General features: G+C 46.4%; 1 protein-coding gene and 1 pseudogene across 1 annotated transcript in view; one reads left to right on the top strand and one right to left on the bottom strand.

Moving 5' to 3' along the window:
- DSCAML1 (DS cell adhesion molecule like 1) overlaps window positions 1-16,306 on the top strand; it is a 348,081-nt gene that overhangs the window by 36,660 nt on the left and 295,115 nt on the right.
- Window positions 15,299-15,733, bottom strand: LOC103255695 (annotated as a pseudogene).

The following is a 16,306-nucleotide window of genomic DNA, read 5'->3' on the forward strand; positions in this document are numbered from 1 at the left end:
TTCCTGGTCCTCCACCCTGTACCTGCCTGCCTCCTGCTGTCTCTCTCCACTTTCTGTGCTCCTCGTCTGTGCAACATAAGTCCACACTGCAGCTGCTTGTTCACCTGTCTGTCTCCCCTGTGGCCTGTGAGTGTCTTGGGGGCAAGAAACCATGCCTTATTTTTTCTGTATTCTCTCACCTTAGGGCAGGGCTTGGCACAAAGCAGATTCTTGATACCTGTTGGATGGGTGGATGGATGGACGGATGGAAGGAAGAGCGGAGTGATCATCTCCATCAAACTGGCCAGAAGGCACACACAAAAGACAGGGAGAGGCCACCTGAGGTCACAGCATTACAAGTAACCCAATGACTCCATGTTGATCACGATTTTCTGACATAGGTCTTTTGCTGTGTCAAGGCTGATTCTAGATAGCCTGTACTCAGAGACAAGACCACCCCCCACCCCTCAGTGGTTTTCTCCTCCAATATGCTCTGAATATGTTAACTCTCTGAAGACAGAATTAGAGCCAAGGGGAGTAAATGGCCCAAATGCTGTGTGCATTTGTAGGTAAACTGATGAGCTGGGAATTCAGCGTGTCCAAATCCAAGGAGCCTGGAAAGTGACCTGGCTCTCCAAGTCCCCACCTTGGCTCCCCCACCAAAGCTGTTCACTTGTCTTTGCCCCGGGCATACTCCTCACCACTCACCATCTCCACTCCCTCCAACCTCAGGGTGCCCCCAGATGGACTTGGTCCTATTATTTTTTCAGAGCATTTGAGATTCCTGTGGTAGTGAACAGGAGTGTCCCACAACTAGGCTTGGAGTAGGGCCCCAGGACAGCCCCAGCCCCACCAGTGTCCTAAACTAGGCCTCTGGCACAACCTAAGGCCTTAGCTCTGCCCATTCACTAACAGGACTCTCAAATACTCTGAAATCTCAAACACAGCATACAGTGTCCCTCAGGATGCAGTAGGCACTTAAGTCCTCCTGGTGATACTGGAATGTGGTGGTGGGGGTTCAGGACCAGAATCAGAGACCTGCAACCTCTGGGCAGAGGGAAGCTAGGCCTGCTTGAACACAAAGAATACTGTATTGTGTGGAAGCAGCCTGGAAAAGTGGAAAGAACAGGAGTATTAGGGGTTTTACCTTCCCTAATTACTATGTGTTCTTAAGGAAAGTTCCTGAACATCGTCTGTCAGTGATAATAATATTGTATTCTTATTTAGTTGATGCAAGCTGTTGTAATAGAAACGCCCTAAATCTCAGTGGCTTAACACAATGAGATTTATTTCTTGCTTGTGTAGAATCCAGTAGGCAGTGGATATCTGCTCCACGTGGTCATTTAGGGATCCAGAGTAACATGAGAATTCATTGTCCTTAATTTTTGGATCTCATGGTTACACTGGATGTCACCATTCAGAGGTAGAAGGCGGAAGGGAGAAAATGTGGAGGCTGAAGTAGGAGGCTTTTGTAGACCAGGCTCAGGTATGACATTCATCACTTCTGCCCACAACCCACTGACCACAAATTGGTCACATGACCTACCTAGACACATGGAAGTCTGGGAAAGCAGAGTTTCTGGCTGGATAGCGGCTTTCCAGCAACAACTCCAAACGATGAAGGAGTTGTCCCTGGTGGACAGCTTATCACCCCGGCCAAAGCACCTATTTGCAGGATGGTTGGGAATGCTTAGAAATAAGAGAACACTGAAAGTGCACCTGGCATTAGTACGTTCTGGGTAAATGTCCCTTCCCCCTGTTTCTTCTCAAACAAGGAGCCCCTCCCTCACTGCTTGTCTGACACCTCCATTTGGATGGGAAAGCCCAGCTGGCTGGAGCCTGCTGTTGCCATGAACTTGTTGCAGGTGCACGCTCAGCCTTGGCCTGGCTTAGCCAGACCCAGCTGGGTAGCTCCTCCTGGCTGAGCCCAGCTGTGGCTCCTCATGTGCGTGGTCTTCAGGAGACGTGAGTGTGCTAGCAGTGAATCTGTGGCCATCATTATCGGCAGCTTTCACTTCTTGAATGATAAATATGTAACCTTGGAGTCTGTGGCCAGGGTTTGCCACTTACTAACACCAGGCTTGTTCCTCCTCAACAGATGCCGGGCAGCTAGAATCAAGGGTATGGCAGGAATGAGCTTTCCACAGGATACCTGGGCAGGATGCCTGGGCAGGGTGTGACTCACTGAGGTTGCCAGCATCAGCAGTAAGGTCTCTTGACTGGGGCTGGGGCTGGAGAATAGTATGCCCAGTTCGACAGGGTGACCAACTTTTCCCAGTTCACCCAGGACGCACTGGCTTTAGCACTGAACGTCCCAGCCCCTGAAAACTCCTCTCTGCCCCAGTTCAGGCAAATCAGGACAGTTGGTTGCCCTGGAGTTAGATGTAGAACGATAACAGAAAAAGAGTGTGAGCTTTGGAGTCAGATGGGCCAAAGTCCAAATCACTGGCTGCACAGCCTAGGGCAAGTTCTGTGAACTCTGTGAGCCTCAGTTGCCTTACCAGCAAAATGGGGTTAATATAGACCATTGCACAGAGCCAGGTTCATGATGGGTAAGATATAATATGTAAGGAGCTTGGTTCACCCTTGCTTGTAGGTGGAGTCTGGCCCCTGCCTTACTCTTCCCTGTGACCAGGAGGCCTGTCTGTCCTAGGGCAGTCCATTCTCTCTTTGCCTAGTGCTCTGGCAGTTAGAAACATCCCTTTTAGGCACCACTACCCACTGGTTCTCCTGGACCTGTACATGTCACAGTCCCTGAACCCTGAGGTTGGTGGTCACGTGCCCCACTGTCTGAGCAGATGGTTCAGTGTGGACCTGAAGCTATGCCATCTCAGATGGGCAGGAGTTGCATCTGTGGTGAAGAGACCAGGGGCTGTAGAATTAGAGCAAAATGGCAGTGGTATGTGACAGTGCTGGCTCCCTCCCCTCTTCTTTCTGTTTCTGGTCAATCTCAGTTTTGCCCATTGCAGGCACCATGTGAGACCTCCAGTGTTAGACAGGGTACCCTGTTCAGCCTCGTTTGCCCAGAACTTTCCTGACAACCACAAATGACTGTGCAGTTCATCCTCAGGGGCACGGTTGCCTCTAAACTGTACAGTGCACAACTTGAACAACCATGCAGAGTCGGGTATCCACTGGGGGTTCTAGTGGATAAATAGGTTGACTTCAGTTTGAGGGCTCATGCTGTGTCCCGTTAAAGTAAGCAGGCACCCCCTGTTCCCAGGCATTCCCCGTCAATATGTAGGCTTTGTGGGATTAAAGTCCTTGTATCTGTTTTATCTCATTATCCATCCCCCATCCTAGGTCAGTATTTGCAAATTGGTGTGCACATTAGAATCAGCTAGAGGGCTTGTTAAAACACAGCTTGTTGGGGCCTAACCCCAGAGTTCCTCTTTGAGTATGTCTTGGATGGGGCCCAAGAATGTTCATTTCTAACAATATCTCAGGTGATGTTACTGGTCTAGAACCTCCTTCAAGAACCACTGTCCTCGGTTACCTATCATAGTAGCCTGTTCAAAGAGACCAGGGTTCAGCTCCTCTCCCTGCCTCTTATCAGTGACATTAATCTAGGAATGCCACCTGGGAGTGGTAACTCTTGCTTTTAGTACCTTGGGGTGTTGTTTGGAGGATCAGATTAGACAATATGTGTTCCAGTGCTACAAATGGTTTGATAACCTCGCGGTGTTGTCTGTAGCTGGTTATTTCCTCTCTGGGCTACAGATGTTGTCCCTCTATCTTCTTGTGGTCTGTTCTAGTCTTCTCCTTTTAAGAGGTGTACACCTCTTCATCTCTTACCATAAAAAATACCTGCTGCAGAGAAAGGGGCTGCTGCAGAGAGATTTGGAGCTGCACGCCAGTAGCCTGTCAAAGTCACACTCCCAAAACGGAGGTGCAGTTATGCTGGTGCAAACCTGCATCGTGGCTCTAGCCACCCAGGGATGCGGCTGCTGGCAGGACTGGAAGTTAGTCTGGGAGAGGCCTCTGCTAAACATCTTCCCTGGGCACCATGGGAATCCTTTCAGACCAACGAAGAGATACCCAGGGAACCCAAGGCTTTGAGCCTGGAGACCCAATGGAGTAAGTTTGAGACCAGTCATGCATATTTGTATGAATATGTGTGTGGGTACATTTTATATGGACATACAAGCGGCCTACATGGGAACAAATGTATGTGTGCACAGACGCATGATGGCAGGTGAGAATGAAGCATTGACGTTGTATGACTAATGCTGATGTCAGCCAGGGGGGTCTGGCTGATGTCAGCATCGAAGGGAAGACTTGAGAAACAGCGAGCTAATTACTGCTAGACCCACAAAATTCTTTATAGGGAAGCAATGACCTAGAATGCAAAATAGGTTTTATTTTGTGTGGAAAACTGGCGAATTCTAGCAAGAAAAGTACAGAGATGGCTGGAATCGCTGGGATACTGGCGGAAGGTGAGAAAGGAGTTCACAGTGTGTGGGTGGGAAAGAATTGAATAGATGCCACTTGAAACTGTCCTGTTCTAGAACAATGCAGAAAATGTATCTGTCTATAGATGTACACTCACACACAAACATTCAACAATAAGCATCTAGTGAGTAACCTACATTCTGCCACTTTCAGGCAGTCATCATCTTTCACCCATGTAACCTGCAATTGCTTCCTAACTGATTTAGGTGCCTCCAATTTCTTTCCACCTCTATCTAAAATAGAGATCTGATCATATCACTGCCTGACTTTAAACCTTTCATGACTCCTCACTGTGTGTGTAATAAATATCTACACTTGCCATCCCCAGAGCCTGCCATGCCATCTTGGGCTTCTCTGGCTTTCCTTTTCCTCTGGTTGTTCCCATTACTGAGATAGTCCTTCTTGACATGGGAAGCCTGTCATCTTTTTTTTTCCTGAGTTGAGGTCCCACTCTGTTGCCCAGTGTGAAGTGCAGTGGCATGAACATGATGATCACAGCTCACAGCAGCTTCGACCTCCTGGATTTATGTAATCCTTCCACCTCGACATCCCAGGTAGCTGGGACTATAGGTATGCACCACCATGCTTGGCTAACTTTTTTTTTTTTTTTGATAGAGACAAGGTTTCACTATGTCCAGGCTGGTCTTGAACTGGGCTCAAGCAATGCTCCCGCATCAGCTTTCCAGAATGATGGGATTATAGGAATGAGCCACCGCACCCAGCCCTGTCATCTTTATAAACCCTTCTTTGGATGTGTCTCCCAGGGTCCAGCAAGTGGGTCCATTACAGTTGCTGGATTGTAGGATGTCATTGATTCTGAGCTAAACTATGAATTTAAGACACACCACCTTAATAGACACCTAATAACAGACACCACCTTAAATGCATATACATCAGTGGTACAATATATCCACATTCAGGAACTTCGACATGTGGGGCAGCATATTGTGCCCCGTAGGCCCATAGCTGTTCCAATATCATAGACCATTGTGCTGTGGTCCGCTTCATTTGTGGCTGGCCGCTGAGCCCCAAGGTGTGCTCCCCGGGGGCAGGTGGCACCTGGCATCCTCACACTCAGTGACTGCCAATTGACCAAGTCTACTAAAGTCTACAGGGGACATAAGATGAACCAGATGGCCAGGCGTAGTGGCTCAAGCCTGTAATCCCAGCACTTTGGAAGGCAGAGGCAAGAGGATTGCTGGAGCTCAGGGGTTCAAGACCAGCCTGAGCAACATGGCGAGACCTCATCAAAAAATTAGACAGGCATGGTGCCACATGCCTGAAGTTCCAGATACTTGGAAGGTGGAGGCAAAAAGATCACCTGAGCCCAGTAGGTTGAGGCTGCGGTGGCTGTGAGCATGCCACTGCACTCCAGCCTGGGCGATAGAGTGAGACACCAGCTCAAAAAAAAAAAGAACCAGATGCGGAACTTGACCCTTGATCGAAACACTCAGACTTTAACTCCTGAAAGGCCTCTTATGGCTCCTCTTTCTCATCACAGACTAACTGGCCGGATAAAAGAACTGAAAATGATCTTTTAAAACTTAGAACGGGGGGAGTTGAGGCCAAGGAAAGTTGAAAGTGGAAAGCAACTGCCTGCAGCCAAGAATGGAGTTCAAGCTTCTGGACTCACAGGCATTCTTTTGTTGTTGTTGTTGTTGTTTTAGTTGGAGTCTCACTCTGTCACCCAGACTCAGGTAGACAGTATTGACTCCTTAAAGGGTGAATCTTAAAGCTACAGCGCATCTCTCAACTGGAGCCTGGTAACTGGACTGCTTGTTGGGCTCTTGCTTCTACACCAGGTGTTTGACTTGTGTGATCTCTCTCGTTCACCTCTCACCATAACTCAGGAAGCTAGGTCTTATTACCCCCGTTTCACAGAGCAGGAGTGGGAAGCTGAAGGAGAAGAAATAACTTGTCCATGTTACAACAGCGAGTGAGAGGTGGACTGTGGATCTGGTTTGGGGGAGCCCCTACTCTGCCATGTTGCTGATGTCTTCTGCATCACTGCCCAAAGCTTTTCTCTTCAATAAAATGAGGGGATGGGGACAATAGTTCTATGGGAATAGACAGTCCTGAGAAGATTTGGAAATGTGTGTTTGAAGGTGTTTTAGCTGGAGAATGGCTGGCAGGAGCTACTGGCATTCAAAGGGCAGGACCAGGGATGCCAAACACGGTGGAGCATTGTCCCACCCAGAATTCTGAGGTCCCCCCTGGTGGCCAGCCTCCAAGATGACCCCAATCATCCTCCCCTCCTTGGATCCACATCTCAGGTAATGCTCTCTCACCTGTACTGGGGTTGGTCTATGAGCCGAAAGGGATGATGTCATTTCTAAGACTTGGTGATAAAGGACTGTGGCTTCCATCTGGGTTCCCACCAAGGATCACTGGCTCTGGGGAAAACCAATCATCGTGTTGCAAGCAGCCAGGTGGAGATGTCCTCATGGTGAGGAACTGAAGCCTCCAGCCAACAGTCCTAAGAAATTGAGGCCTGATGCAGCCACATGAGGAAGCTGGATCTCATGAGACCCTGAGCTAGAATCACCCAGCTCAGCCACTCCCGGTTTCCGGACTCGCAGAAACTGTGAGGTTATAAACGATCGTTGTTCTAAGCTGCACGGTCTTGGGGTAATTTGTTATGCGGCAGTAGATAACGAATACAGCCCCATTAAGAGATACCGCCAGCCTGTGATTGCTGGAAGAACTTGGCAGAGCCCTATGGATGGGGGTTGGGTTCTGAGAAGCAAGACTGGTATCACTGCAGGAGAGTGCTATAGGAACTGTGGATCTGGGTGTCTGCTCCATAGCTGGGCTCTGGGCTGCCTGACTCCTGCCTCGGCTCTGATGGGAATGTGTGTGTGGGTCCACACCTCTCTCGGAGCCCCAGGGCTTGGGGAGAGCTTGGCTGTGGGAACAGCCTGGCCACTGTCTCCTGGTCATGACAGTGACGGGACCCGCTGGGCGCAGCTCCGGGCCCAGCACAGTCTGTGCTTTATTATGGCCCCTCTTGTTTTTCAAAACCTCTTTCATTTTGCATGAGCAGACAGATGTGAGGGCCTTGCAGGCTCACACAGGCTGCCGTTCTGGGAAAAGAAAAAGATATTTTGGGTTCCCCGCTCTTTCTGTGGAGGGCCAGTCTTCTTCTCGCTTTATTTTTTCATGTTTCTTTTTAAAGGCGTGATTGTCCGCCTCCCCACCCCCAACACGCGCAGCCTCCACTCTCTTCAGGGGCAGGTGTCTTGGATCTGCTCTTTTAAACCTGTGTGACCTTGAACAAATGCCGCATCTTCTCTGAGTTTTAGTTTTCTCATCTGTGAAATGAGGATAGTAATATGCACCCTGTGAGATTAGAATAAGATCATGAACATGACAGTCCTTTGTAAATGAACCTTGTGGCTCTGCCACAGGGTCCTGTGTGGCCTTGCACACGCTGCTTTGTGTCTCTGGGCTTCAAGTTCCTCCTGTTTTCCTTCCTCCCTGTGATGAAAGGAGAGCCCTTCTGACCTTGCAGTGGGGACCAGGGTGAGGCCGTGATCTCCTGGAAAGGAGCCCACTGTGGGGCCAGGACAGTCCATCTACCTTCTCCCTCCACTTCCCTAGATATGCTGCAAGGCCAAGTGACATGGCCTGGTCCCCTGGGAAAAGGACAGCCGCATGGAGTAAGGGAGGCAGTGAGGGCCTCTCCACAGCCTGACCTGGATCTCCATTACAGGTGGCTTCAGCGACCCACGGCTGCCAGAGCAGCCAGAGAAGCATGCCAGCCGGGCCTTGGCTCTCCTAAGTTACTTCTCTCACCTGCCTCATCTGTCTGTCCACTGATCATTTACTCCACAAGTATTTATGAAGCACCAGCTATGTGCCAGGTCAGGGAGATTGTGGGGAACAAAACAGGCTCGGTCCCTGCCCCCTGGAGTTTGCAGGAGAGAACAGGAAACAGATGTCAGACAAACACACGCCCAGGAAAAAGAGATCCTGGGGAGAGAATCAGGGTGCAGGGAGGGGGCTCTAAGAAGACTTTTAGGAAGAACTAACAATTACATAAGGCTTGAAATCAGAGCAGAAGTTGATCAGGAGCCTGAGATGACCCAAGTCTACCGAGAGCATGGTGCTTGCTTGGAATGGGCAAGTCTGTGTCAGGGGGAGAGTTCAGGATGTGGGGAGGGGCCAGCAGGGGTTTTGGAGGCTCCCCCAAGTTTTTCAGAGGCTGAAGGGGACTCAGGTCTGCTGTCTCTCCCTACCTTTTCCATCACTGGATTCCCCCAGCCCTTAAGCAGTCTTGCTTCCTAGGGAAAGATCTCCCCAGGGCCAAGTAAATCGGGTCTCAGCCTGTGCCTTTGGGGGTGTCCCAACAGTGAGAGCACTGGGCAGTGACTTGGAAAGGTGGGAGAAGAGGAGTGACCAAGAAGTAACTTCCCCAGATGGTCCCCTAAAAGACAAAATGCATGTATACATGCATGCAATTGGCCCCTGGGACCTGAGGCCTAGGAGGGATCTCTTGCAATAATCCTACTCCATCCTCACCCCAACTAACACTTTCTTTCCTGTCTTGTGGAGGGATCACGGACCAGACTGCACTCTCCTGCATGGAGGTGTGGGCTGGACAACAGTCACTGGCAGGTTTTATCCATAATCAATCAGCAGATCTGGCTGCCACCACCTCGAGTCTACCACTCCCATGGCACAGGGACAAAGCAGCCATTCACAGGGAGCAAAGACCTGTGGAGACCGAGCCCTGTCACTCACCTACACCGAAGGTTCCTAAGGGAGGCAGTGCATGACCGGATGGCTGCTTCTTCAGGATTCAGTCTCAATTTGTAGAAAGCCTACTATGTGCCAGATACTGATGGGGCCTAAATGGGGAAGGCGTTTCAAGCTCTTCCAACGGGAGTTTCACAATACAGAACCAGATGAGGGCTGACTGCTCTGGTCTTCAATTTTGGCCCTGAACCCCTTTTCCTACTTACCCCCCTGCTCTTTGGAGTTTCCCAGAGTCCCGGGCTAAGACGGTCTCTTTCAAGTCAGCTCTCTAACCCTACTGCCCAGCCACAGCCATTGTGCAGGGTCTCAAGTCCCTGACTGTTCTCCTGAGCCTCCTTCCTGCCTCCCCCTTGGGCCATGGGCCCTCTCAGTCTTCCTCTCTTGCCAGTTCACCCCGATGATGATGATATTTCTACTTAAAAATAAATTGCTGCAATCGTTAATTGCAGATAATAAGTGCTTCATTTTATTTAAATGTGGCTCTTGGAGGCTCTGGGAACAATTAGAAGAAAACATAGGGCAGTGCTAGGTGCATGTTTTCAAGCATATAATTTTTTTTTTTATCATACCTATGTTTGTAGGATCTGGAAAAAGAAAATGTGCCCCTCCTTCTTAGTCATGCACAATTTACGTGCAATAATAACAATAATAATGATGATAATAATAATTTCTGGCTTTTTCTGGATTTCATACTTGGCTTCCAAGAAAGCTGGGCAGTCACCATGCACTTTCCCAAAGGAGAGAGGTAAGATTAGCCCCAGTGTCATCACCCTTTGAAGGTGATGACAGTCTGGTCCTTATGTCTGGGGACTGGGTTGGAGGTGGGCCCAGAGGTGACCTTCTACCTGTGTGGTCTGAGCAGTCCTGAGAGGGTCACCATCAGACCTCTCACCATGTTTACAATTTCTCCTTCATTCAGAGTCAAAATGAGAGCCAGGTGAGAGGCTGTGGTGATCCTTTTTTTTTGAGTCAGAGACTCACTCTGTCGCCCAGGCTGGAGTGCAGTGGCGTCAATTCACTGGACTCCAGCGTCAACTCACTGGGCTCCAGCTACCCTTCCACCTCAGCCTTCCAAGTAGCCGGAACTACAGGTGCACGCTTCAACGCCTGGCCAATTTTTGATTTATTGTAGAGATACGGTCTCGCCAAGTTGCCCAGGCTGATCTCAAACCCGTGGGCTCAGGCAATCCACTCACCTCAGCCTCCCAAAGTGCTTGAATTACAGGCTGAGCCACTCAAACTCCTCTTTCTGCAGTGGAGGCAACTGGGCCCCAAGAAGTGATCTTCCTCTCGGGTTATGAAACATGTTAATAACAGAACCAGAAAGAGGACTGTGCTTGGGAGATAGGACAGCAGGGTCCTTAAACCCTGGGTCTGGATGCATCTCCTGCCACAGCACTGGTGGTGTGACCCTAGACCCGTTGCTTGGTCTCTTTGTGCCTATTTCTTATTTTGGGAAAAAGTAGAAATAATGATACTTTATTGTAAGGAATAAAGAATGTAATATATGCAAACGTTTCCAGCACAGTACCTGTGCATGATAGATGCTCAATTTTCTCCTGTTCTTCTTTTCAAAGCTCTGCATTCTTCAAGAGTCTATTGTTTACATGCAAATATCCCTGGGGGGACAGCACCTTTGACCCTGGGCTTAATGACTCCTGGGGAGTACCTGTGGAGAAGTAGGAGAAGAAAGAGGTCAAAGTCATCCCTTTAGCCCTCTACCCAGCCTGACCTTGTGAGGTCATGCTGAGATACCCTCTCCTCCCCAGTCCTTAGGTCTTTTCCTTCCTCGCTTGTGTGTCCCAGCTGGGTCTGCCCAGTTTCAGTCTGGAAAACTAGACTGTCGGGCTGTTTCATCTACATTTATCAAGCACCTACTATATGCCAGATACTGCTAGCTACTGAAGCTGTAAAGATAAATAAGAGGTGGTTTCAGCTCTCAAGGAACTTACAGACTGTAGTGAAAGAGACATTTCACAGTTGGATTTATTGTGATGTTAAATGACAGGCAGAGCTACCTGCGAGGAACTATGGAAACCCGAGGAAGCATGATGGAGGACAAATTGTCCAGCATCTGGGGATTCAGGTGGCCACCTGGGGAAGCCACACCTGAGTGAGGTCTTGAAGGATGTGTAAGAGTTGAACCAAGGAAGTTTACAGAAAGAAGGGGAAGTGTGACCTAAGGCTGGAAGGTTGCAGCTGGGTGTATGGATGACCTTAGTGGTTCAGAATTATAGCTTGTGTGCTGTGCGCCTGGAACAGTGAGAGATAGGGACAGAGAGAAGGGCAGGGGTCTTTGTGGATGGCTTTCCAATGCCCATGTTGAGGACCTTGGGCTGTGGGAAGGGAATATCTAGCTGCTGTGGAGTTATCACTTGTCAGGTGAACCAGAGGCCTACAGTTCTTTCGACTGGACTTGGTGTGCTAAGGTAGATCTCCAGGATCCTTGGGTGATTAACGCCTCCTCTGGGCACAACAGGGCAGGTGACCCTTTAAAAAAAATAGCAGCTTTATTGAGATATAATTCACATACCATACACTTCACTCACTTAAAGTTTATACTAAATGGTTTTTAGTATATCCAGAGTTGTGGAACCATCAACATGGTCCATTCTGGAACATCCTCAGTACCCTAAAAAGAAGCCCTGTACCCATAGCAGTCATTCTCCATCCCTGTCCCTGACATAGGCAAACACTAATCTGTGTATGTATAGTTTCACCTATTCCACAATTCACATAGATGGAATTATACACTTTAAGGCTTTTGTCACTTAGCACAATGTTTTTAAGGCCTATGTTATAGCATGAATTTGCATTATATTTATCAGTTCAACCATTGATGGACATTTGCTTTGTTTTCAATTTTTGGCTATTATGAAAAATGCTATGATGAGCATTTGTATATACATTTTTGTGTAGGTGTAATTTTTACTTCTCTTGGTAGAAACCTACAAGTGGAATTGCTGGATCCACGGGAATTCTATTTAACCTCTTGAGGAACTGCCAGACTCTTTTCCAAAGTGACTGCACCATTTTATATTTCCACCAGTAGTGTGAGAAGGTTCCAGTTTCTTCGCATCCTCTCTAACTATTGTTACTCTGTCTTTTTTTTTTTTTTGAGTTGGAGTCTCACTCTGTCGCCCAGACTGGTGTGCAGTGGCCGTTCCCAGCCACCGCAGCCTCGACCTGCTGGGCTCCAGCGATCCTTTTCCCACAGCCTTCCAAGTAGCCGGAATTACAGGCACGCGCTACCACGCCCGGCTGATTTTTTGATTTATTGTAGAGATGAGGTCTCGCTGCCCAGGCGGGCCTCGAACCCGCGGACTCAGGCAATCCACTCACCTCAGCCTCCCAAAGGCGCGGGATTACAGGCTGAGCCACCAAGCCCGGCTTGTCTTTTTTTTTATTACACCTGTGTTAGTTTCCTTTTGCTGCTGTAACAAATTACCACACACTTAGTTGCTTTACACAACATAAATGATTGTTTTCCAGTTCTGGAGGTCAGAAGTCTGAAATGAGTCTCGTAAGGCTAAACTCAAGGTGCTAGCAGCGCTGTCTTTGTGGAGACCCTAGGGGAGATTCTGTTTCCCCACCTTTTCTATCCTCCAGAAGCTGCCCTTATTCCTTGGTTCGTGGCCCCCTCCAACTTCAAAGCCAGTGTCACTCTGACCTCTGCTTTTGTCACATTTCCTTCTTTGACTCTGACTCTCCTGCCTCCTCTTTCAAAGGACCTTTGTAATTACACTGGGCCCACTTGGATTATCCAGGATAATCTCCCCAACTCTGAATGCTTAATTTAATCATATCTGCAATGTTCCTTTTGCCAGATAAGGTAACATATTCACAGGCTCTGGGGGGTTAGGATGGAGGACATCTTTGGAGAGCCATTATTTTGTCTACCACAACAACCACCCAAGGGTCGTGAAGTGGTACCTCATGGTGTTTGTATTTTTCTGATAACTAATATCGTTGAGCATCTTTTTATATGTTTATTGGCAATTTAGATATCTTTTTGGGGAAATGTCTTTCAGATCCTTTGCTCATTTTTAGATTGGGCTGTCTTTTTAGTATTGAGTTGTAAGAATTCTTTACACATTTCAGAGACGAGTCTTTTATCAGATATATATGATTTACAAATATTTTCTTCCATTTTATGGGTTATCTTTTTCACTTTCTTGATGGTATCCTTTAAGTGCAAAAATTCAAATTTTGATGAAATCCAGGTGTGTGTGTGTGTTTCTTTTCATTGTTGCTTGGCTTTGGTATCATATCTAAGAAACCATTGCCTAATCTGAAGTCATGAAGACTTATACCTATGTTTTCTTCCAAGAGCTTTTATGTTTTTAGCTCTTATATTTAGTTCTTTGATCAATTTCGAGTTAATTTTTGTATATAGTGTGAGGTAGGGTCCAACTACATTCTTCTGCATGTGAATATCCAGTTGTCACAGCACCATTTGTTGAAAAGACTCATCTTTCCTCATTGAATGGTCTTGGCACCATTGTCAAAAATCAATCTACCTTAATTGTGAGAGTTTATTTCTAGACTCTTATTTCTATTCCACTAATCTAAATGCCCACTCTTATGCCAATACCACACTATCTTGATTGCTGTAGCTTTGTAGTAAATTTTGAAATTGGGAAATGTGAATCCTTCAGTTTTGTTCTTCTTCAAGATTGTTCTGGCCATTCTTAGTCCATTGCAATTCTTTATAAATTTTAGGGTCAGTTTATCAATTTCTACAATGAAGTTAGCTAGATTTCTAATAGGGACTATGTAGATCAATTTGGGGAATGCTTCCATCTTGCAATATTAAGTCTTTCAATCTATGGACATTGGATGTCTTTCAATTTTTGTAAATCTTTCATTTTTTAAAATAATGTTTCATAGTTTTCAGAGTATAAAGTGGGCATTTCTCTTGTTAAAATTATTCCTAAATATTTAATCCTTTTTGATGCTATTGTAAATTAAATTATTTATTTTCCAGTTCCACTTTTGGATTGTTTGTTGCTAGTGTATAGAAATGCAGTAGATTTTTATGCGTCGATATTGTACCTTGCAAGCTTGAACTCATTAATTAGCTATAACAATTTTTTAGTGAATTCCTTGAGGCTTTTTAAAATATAAAGTATTATGTCATCTAAAAATAGAGATAGATGGTTTTAATTCTTCCTTTCAAATCAGAATGCCTTTTATTTCTTTGTCTTGCCTAATTGCCCTGGCTGGAAACTCCAGTACAATATTAATACAAGTGATGAGAATGGATATTCTCGTTTTGTTCCTGAGCTCAGGGGAAATGCATCTACTCTTTTGCCATTAGATATAATGTTAACTACAGGTTTTTCCTAGATTTCCTTTATAAGGTTGAGAAAATTTTCTTCTATTCCTAGTCTGTTGAGTGTTTTTTATCATGAATGAGTGTTGAATTTTGTCAAATGCTTTTTTGTTTTTGGTGTCTATTGAGGTGATCATGTGGTTTTTGTCCTTTATTCTATTGATGTAGTATATTACATTTACTGAATTTCTGATGTTAAACTAACCTTGCATTCCTGGGATAAATCCCCTTTGATCATAGTACACAATATTTTTTATATGCTTCTGAATTCAGTTTGCTAGTATTAAGCAACCACTCTGATGTCAGGATTCCCTGGAGGCAGAAAATTTCTGCTCCTTCCTTCTAAATAATTCTATTAATTTATTTTCAATAATCTTTTTTACTTCTCTTGGCTCCATCTTTCCCTTATCACCCCAAGAAACATGAGCTGATGACAATGAGAATGATCACTTCTGAGCCCCTTGTCTTTAAGGTTTGGCTCAGATATCCTCTTGGGAAGGAAACTTTCCCTAGCAGCTCCCCTCCACTCATCCAGCCCCCTCATGTCACCTGTGCGCCCACTATTCTTGGCATATAACTTGTTGTAACACTAACTGCTTTGTCCTGTGGTTGATTAATCAATTGTTTGTCTCCCCTGCTTGAATGCCAGCCCCTCAAATACATGAATGCAGGAATTCTTGATCCTGCATTCAGGTAGTCCCTCACTTTGCTGGACTCTGATAGTCTACAATTAGAGGTTAGTTCCTTGATTTTTTGTTTTTGATTTTCTTTTTTTTAGAAAAACACACAGGACTTTATTTTTCCCATCACAAAGGGCAGGTCTTTGTAGGGTGGGAGAGCGAACTCTATCGGCAGGATTGACTTGCCAGTGATGAGTGGTCTCTGCAGGACCACAAAGACAGTCTCCAGGAACATCTTGGAGATGTAGTGGTCCTTACTGACTGGCTTGGGCTTCTTCTTGCCTTTACCACTCTTGGAGACCTCAATCCACATCTCCTTCACGTTCTCCTGAAACACGTTGCAGTGCCTGTCGAAGGCCTTGACATGTCCCACGAATTCCTTATTGTTGTGGCAGTTGATGAGCACTTGGGTGTTGTTCTTGACAGACTGCGTGAGCACAAGGAGTGGAGCCATGTTAAATCATTCTTCCTCCCGCTTCTGCAGCTCTTCTGGGGTCATCTCACTCTTGGACTTGTTGAGGAGGCTCATGGTGGTGGCTGCACTCTCTCAGATCACTTGTATCTTGGTTCATTCTTTTGACTTTAGAATTTGTCCCCAGTAAAAGACAAATACATTAGAAGAAGTAATGTGCTAAAACTTAGCTGTCACAACCAACTTAGAGTAAGTGAGGGAATCCATTCTTCCTGGAGAGAAGGCTTTGTTTGGGAAGGAGGAAAATGTGAGGGAAGGAGAGAAGGAAGGCACTGGGATCATTGTCAGCCACTTGGCAGTACCCACTGTTTTCCTGAAGCTTGTCTATAATCTGTGGATCCTTTTAATCCCAAAACATTTCACAGGGTTAATTAACATGGAGATGCAGAACTTTTATCATCAGCAATGATAAAAGTGAACCTGGTTTCAAATCCCAGCTTTTATACTTGTTAGCTGTGTGACCTTGGGCAAAGTATTTAACCTCTCTCTACCTCCATCTTTCATTTATAAACTTGGAGTAAGAGTAGTACATACTTAATATGCTTTTGCTAGAGTTAAATGAATCAATGAATGTAAAAGGTGTGGAATAATCTGGCACATGGTCCACCCTCAAAGAGTATCAGCTGGCAT

The sequence above is a fragment of the Carlito syrichta genome, unplaced genomic scaffold, assembly GCF_000164805.1.
Source record: "Carlito syrichta isolate Samal-C Ts95f unplaced genomic scaffold, Tarsius_syrichta-2.0.1 Scaffold288347, whole genome shotgun sequence".
Taxonomy (NCBI): Eukaryota; Metazoa; Chordata; class Mammalia; order Primates; family Tarsiidae; genus Carlito; species Carlito syrichta.